Genomic DNA, 7,363 nt, shown 5'->3' on the forward strand with positions numbered 1-7,363 from the left:
AGGGAGGAATAATGTGTCCATAATTCAACCCAAAATGCCTGCTGGCTTTAGGTAATTTTTTGTCATATGTTTTACTTATTTTGCATCAGGTTTTAATGCCTTATGCTTGCTCAATATAATACTGAAAAAATAAAATTTAAGTTCTCTTTAAAATAGTCTTTTTCAGCAATATATTTCTTTATATATGATCACTTAAATGAAAGCAGAAACTCGTAATCTTAATGTAATGATCCTCTGAAATGTTAGAATAGTCTGTGTGATTATACACGTCCAAAGAAATGCCTTCAGATTGTGCTGGGTCTTCATTTGACACTGGAATTACAGTAATAATCACCTCACTTGATCAGACAAAGAATCTTAACTCCAGGTCCACTCATGAGCTGTTTTTGGGTTTGATTGACACATTTAACACAGCTCACACATCTCAAAGTCTTCCTCAGCAGATGGTGTTTGCTCAATTGCTCAAAATGTGAAATAAAGTTAGTCACCTGACGATTTCTTCTTCTTGTTTTCAAGGTCAAGAATGAGCTTTCACACTAAACCTTTAAAGGAATAGTTTGCCTAGATGAGAAGATTGATACCACTCTCATGTTTGGTATGGCAAATATGCAGGTGCAGCTTTAGGTCAGTTATCTTAGCGGACTGTTATCTATGAAGACTGAAAACCAGGATAAACCACTATCCTCTTTTGTCTAGCAGTCATAAAGTCTGTCTACCAGCACCTCTAATGCTCACTAATAAACACTTTATGTCTCATTTATACAAAAAACAAACTGTAAAAGTCTTTATGCTAAGCTAAGCTAACCAGCTGCTGGCTGTAGGTTCATATGAGAGCAGTATCAATCTATTTATCTTGTTTAATTTTAGGAGTATTTCCTAAAATTGTGAACTATTTTCTTTAATTATTATGTCAGAGGTTTTGTGGAAGGTTACAGTAAATGTAATTAATAGAAGTTCATCTTCCTTGTATGCGAAACTGTTTCCTATAGAAAATGTCTTGACCCTGCAACAATATCTACTGTATGTGCACGACAGTTTTCATGTGAAATAGTGATGAGAGTATTGTGATGTGCCGTAGCTTCATGATAGAAATAAACAAATCAACCAAAGCCAATGTACAGTGTCAATAAAACACAGTGTTTATAAATAAGTGTCCCCGTCATTTTAGAGAGATTTCAGCTCAAACAGAAACTTCAACTGATACTCGAGGAACATGATAGGAAGGAGGAACAAAGAAACATATGATTCTGCACCAAGAGGGCAGAAACTACCAAACCAACATATAGTAGTATCACGTAGCAGGCTTTTGTGTAAAGTATGTGAGTGTTGTGTTTCAGTGTCTTTCTCTGAGAGTTTGCGTGCACATGTACATGCAGCTTAGAGGAATTAAAGTAATGTTGGAATATAAATGCTAGAAATACATTTCAGGTGTGGACAAAGTGTGACGGAGCTCCATGAGACAAACAAAAAGGGCCAGAGCAAAATCCTAGACAACTGTGAATAAAAGCTGTTGTGCTGTTATTCTGGGTCACTGTGATAATGGAGGACCACTTTAGATGTCATGGAAACACGGAGACAATGGGCTCACAGTTCAACAACAAAAGTTAAAAATCGTGTCAAAGGTTTGTGTTCTTCACCTGAGACTTTCAAGCGGTCGACTTCAAGGAAGATTGGGCAGATTGCGTTATACTTTATCATGTATATAGAGTGTGTGTGTATGTGTTTATTATGTGTGAGTTTTTCTATATGGTTGTAAGTGGACCACCTGCACTGCTGGATGGCTTCTAATTTCTGAATGCCTAAAACTGAAGTAATGGTAAAAGGTTCTGCCTGACTGTATCATCTCTCACAATTTTAAAACAAAAAATGAACAAGATTGTTTGTTAAACAGCGATATTAAATACAATTTTAGAAAAAAAATTGGAACAAGATTATTGGCATTGTAATAGGTTGGAATATTCTCACAGCTCTTGCAGATTTATTTTAAATAAAATAAGACTTTAAGGACAGTTAAGCACTGCGATTACTCAATAAGCAGATTTGTTTAAACTGTGAAAAGGTTTTCAAATACAATCTGACTTTGCAAAATGATTAGTAACTTTAAAAAATGTAGTAAAAGTGCAATATTTCCCTCTGAAATGTCAGAGAGTAGAAGTATAAAGTAGCAGAAAAATTGGATAAAGTACCTTTACCTCTATCAATATTGTATTTGAGTAATGTACTTTCCACCTGTTCCAGTTAGCTGCAACAGCTACAGTGATTTAAAGGTGGCTCTGCCTTAATATCTCTCCAGTCTAAAACTATCATTTTAATCAAATTTTAATCTAGTGTTGTTTTTAAAAAACAAAATAGTGTGAGACACCGTAACAATCCCACACATTTCTTTCCCTTTTTTCTCACCTGTCATGAAGCGATTCAGTGACAAAGTGTTTGTGTTACTGTCTGCTCTGTTCATGTTCATGATATACTGGACAGACACACCTGCAGGTATCTGCATAGGTTCAGTCATATCCTTGGTATCAGCTCTATATACACCGTCTTTTGATAGAGTAGTAAATAACGCCTCCCTGTGGTGAAAAACATGCAGTGCCGCTGCAGGAAAAAAAAAACATTAAAAGCTGTAAATGGGCTATCTAAAAGTAATACCTTAATACCTTACCTACCTATAATATTTATTATATAACGCTGCAGCTTTGCATTTCATTGTATTTTATCTGCTGGCCTTAATGAGAATCTACCACAACAAATATGAAAATATGAAGTCAGAAGTGATGTGAGGACGTTGTGGTGAGATTGCTTCTTTCTTGCTTTAACAATTTTCTGGCACACTTTGGTGTGGAGCTCCTGTATCCAATAAGAAGATGTTTTCTGTTTTCCTAATTGTTTTTTTTAATTTTAATAATGCCTTCACAAATTAATACATACGCAGAGAAACAAACAAAACATTCAAAGGGTGGTGAGCCTTGTGTCTAACGGAGCTGGGGTTAAAAAACAAAAAACATTCTGTCCTGCATACAACACCCTCTGTCACCCTTATTCTCGACATTTTGACTTTTTCTTGAGATGCTAATGAAAATTAAAAAAACCCTAATACTCTTCTGTACATGACAGATGTTGTAAGTACAGAACCGAACAATGTTTACAATCTATCTGTAATTTAAAGAGATGACCAAGAGATGATGTCAAATTGGGGGTCAGTATCTTGCTCAAGGATACTGCCAGGTCTCTAATTCAGGCTTAAGGGTTACGGGGTTAGGGTTCAGGGACTTTAAGGAGGGTTACACCTAAGGACAATGTAGACTAACCAATTAACCTTTCTTTTTTGTACGTCTTTTGACTGTGGGAGGAAACCGGAGCACCCGGAGAGAACCCACAATGGTTAAGGGTTAGGGCTCAGGAGTTCAGGGACGAGCCACTGTGATCTGAACTCTGGTCTTATTCTTAGCTGAGCCTCTCATATCTGATCTGGAGAGCAGTGTGACTTTTTTAGACTAACTGATTAACTTAACTTTTTTTGCATGTCTTTGGACTGTGGGAGGAAGCCGGAGCACCCGGAGAGAACCCACAATGGTTAAGGGTTAGGGCTCAGGAGTTCAGGGACAAGCTACTGTGATCTGAACTCTGGTCTTATTCTTAGCTGAGCCTCTCATATCTGATCTGGAGAGCAGTGTGACTTTAAGGCAGCTTGTGATATTCATTGTTAATGTCACTCTGCCCTCTCATCAGATCATTGCTGGTGGAGCCTGAAATCAGTGTCACTGATGTGTCCAAACTGAAAGTTTGACTTTGCCAGGTGTTGTGCCTGAAGCTGGGATAAGCTGTACTAAGCTCTCTCGAGAGCCAGATTTGTGCTTTTCCTCCTGAGTCTCAGTCTGTCTGGTCAAACATTCCTTGAGCTCGACACGGTGCTTCTCACACTTGGTCTTTTCTTTTACCAGAGCAGACGAAATTTTATCAATTCTCCGCTGTAACTCTAAGTTTTTTGTGATTTCCTGTTTTAGCTTGTCTTTAAGTTTTGTCTTGCTCTCTGACTGTTGTGCTCTGAGTTCATCTACCATCTTCACGAGCTTATCGATGGTAGATTGACTCTCAGAGTTGGCCTCGTTTTTTTTTGCTCTCTCATATTCTGTCTCCATAGTCTTGAGTTTAGCTCTGATATCTGCGTTCTCTTTCTTTTGCATCTTTATCTTTTTATATGCTCTCGAGAAGCGATCATTCTCCTTCTTGATTGCCTTCTCAAGTCCGCTGCGAATTTCTGCTTCCTTCTGCTGCTGGTAGACAGCAGCCTCATAGTCCCTCTGGAGGTCACAGTTTCTTGTTCTCTCATCTCTGAGGTCAGAAACAGACCGGTCGACCGCATGCTGCAGGGAGAAAAAATTGCTGGAGGAGGCCTCCAGATCCCTCCGAAGCGTCTCAATCTCCTTCTTGTGCTCTTCAAGTTCAGCTGTCATTTCAGTGATTGTGACTTCCAGCTTGGCTTTTGTCTGCTGGAGCTCCTTTTGTGACTTCAATAGATCGGCCACTTTTGCTTGCATGAACTCTTTTTCAGCATGTTCCTTCTTAATGGCCTCCTCAAGTCTGCTGTCATTTTTCTTTGACATCATCTCTTCATGGGACTCACAGAAAGTGTGGTGTTTAGATTTAAGTCTCTCATTTTCTGTCTCCATAGCCTTGAATGAAGCTTTGAGAATTGCGCTCTCTTCCTTTTGCATTTGCATCTCTCTAGATACAATGGAGTAACGAGCCCTCTCCTTCTCAAGGGCATCTTCAAGTCTGCTGCGAGCCTCTGCGTCTTCCTGAAGCTGTTTTTCACTCAGCTGTCTCTTGTTTTCGGCAGCCTCAAGTTCATTTTGCAGGCAACTGATTTCAGACTTAAGGGCATTCATTTCGGCACAATTCACCCTGTCACACTCTGCTGCTTCTTTGGGCAGACTAGAGGAGGCCTCCAGATCCCTCTGAAGCTTCTCAATCACCTTCTTGTGCTCTTCATGTTGAGCTGTCATGTCAGTGATTGTGACTTCCAGCTTGGCTTTTGTCCGCTGGAGCTCCTTTTGTGACTTCTTTAGATCAGCCACTTTTGCTTGCATGAACTCTTTTTCAGCATGTTCCTTCTTAATGGCCTCCTCAAGTCTGCTGTCATTTTTCTTTGACATCATCTCTTCATGGGACTCAGAGAAAGTGTGGTGTTTAGATTTAAGTCTCTTATTTTCTGTCTCCATAGCCTTGAATGAAGCTTTGAGAATTGCGCTCTCTTCCTTTTGCATTTGCATCTCTCTAGATACAATGGAGTAACGAGCCCTCTCCTTCTCAAGGGCATCTTCAAGTCTGCTGCGAGCCTCTGCTTCTTCCTGAAGCTGTTCTCTACTAAGCTGCATCATGGTTTTTTTGGTAGCCTCAAGTTCATCTTGCAGGCAACGGATTTCAGACGCCATTTGCTGGTTTGCCTGAGTCGCGAACTCGAAGTCCTCTGCTTCCTTCTGCTGCTGGTTGAGAGCATCCTTCAAGGCACTCTGGAGTTTACTGTTTCTTGCTCTCTCTGCTTTGAGGTCAGAAGTGCACTGGTTGACTGTCTGTTGCAGTGCGGAAGCAAACTTTTTCTTGGCTTCAAATTTGCTTTGGAGATTCTCAATAATGGACCGCATGTGTTCAAGTTCATCGTATGTCGGTGGTCTTTCCACCTGCTGCTCATTAAAGGGAGCACAGGAGTAGTTGCCTCTGCTGGACACTGAGGGCTGCTGCTGGACTTTGTCCATCAGCTGAAATGCTTCTGTAGTCTCAGGCTGCAGCAAGATGTCCTTCTCAATGTCCTCCTCAACTTCTGTACATAACTCTGAACACTCTGAGACCTCACTTTCTTCTGAAAACTCCTCAATTCCCTGCATCATATTCCTCTTAGCGCCCTTTTCAAGCTCCTGTACTTCCCCTTTGATGTTTTTATCCTTCTTCTTCTTCTCCTTATTTCCAAAATTAATGTTATCAGAGGGATTCATCTTTGGGGTCTGTGGAGCGGCCAGGGGTGGGATGGAGGAAAATCTTCCTGTTCTAGGTGTGTCCAGAACACACTCCTGAGACTTCTCTGATATCTTAGATCCACCGCTCTGTGGACCAGGTTTTGATTGTTGGCAGGTTTTGATTGACTTTCCAATTCTCATCTCCTTCCTCTCAATCCCTGGGATCAGTGGAGGGGTCAGAGATGTCCTGGCCGGCAGGCCCAACAGGCCCGGCAGGCCCAACAGGCCCGGCAGGGAGACAAGTCGTCCTTTTCTGTTCATCTTCTTATCTTGAAGAAATTGACGCACTTTGCTGAAAATCTTGCTTCAATACAGCTGGGATAAAACCTGGCTTCGTATATTCCTGAACTGACTGCAACACCTCTACTACTGTGATGTGTGTCTTATAGCAGTGATCAGAGGAATGGAAGGAATGGTCACACTCAATCAAAGAGCTTCCCAGCTTTAGAATCCAGATCAAAGCCCCAGTTCTCAATTTCAATCAATAACATTCTATCCTGCTCTCCCATTGGTTGTTAGCCATGCTAATAGTGTCGGTGTAATGTATCCAGTCACATAAAATCAAAACCATCTTCATGTCAAATGGGACATGTGAGAAAGTATGTTTTCAAGTCCTCAAAGGCTTCCCCACAATGCATCTCCTGCATGGATGTCTTAGTATTATAATGGACAATAAAAGGTGATTAATGGAAGATTTAACAAATAAGTCAATGCATCAATTAACTGCTTTTCCTAGATGCTTCAAATATAATTTTCTTTGCAATTTTGCTATTAATGCTATCAATTAGGGTGAACGAACAACTGATTCATCCTCAATTAATGATCTTTGGCTGCGTCTCTGCTGGACACAACAGTTCCTGATCGACGCCTTGTCTTCACCACAACAAAACGTTGTCATTATGTAAGTTTGCCTTAATTATACTTGTACTGTTCTTTGTATGACTTTCACAGGTCAGAAAATGACAGCTGTTTTCCTGCCCAGATGTTCTCTGCTAACAGATATAAAGCTCTTGACTATGTTTTTGAGGTGAGTGTGTGGCTTGTTAATTTAGCCTGATTAATAGCCCGATGTTCTGTAGCCCAGTCCATTTTGTACTAACTTTTGGTCTTAATCCCATAATATGAGTTTGTGTTTTCTAAATGGGGAAGGGAATATTACAGTAAGGGAGGACAAACTCCACACCTTCTTTGACTGCTCTTGATGAGTATAAGTAAAAGTCACCATTTTCTGTTCTACTACTTTTGCCTGAGCATAACATTTATCCCTTACAACATAAAGTGTTTGAATAATCAGAAAAGTTGCATGAAATAAAAGTACTCAATTAAATACCTCAAATGTATACTTAAGCGCA

This window comes from Pagrus major, chromosome 5, assembly GCF_040436345.1.
Source record: "Pagrus major chromosome 5, Pma_NU_1.0".
Lineage (NCBI taxonomy): Eukaryota > Metazoa > Chordata > Actinopteri > Spariformes > Sparidae > Pagrus > Pagrus major.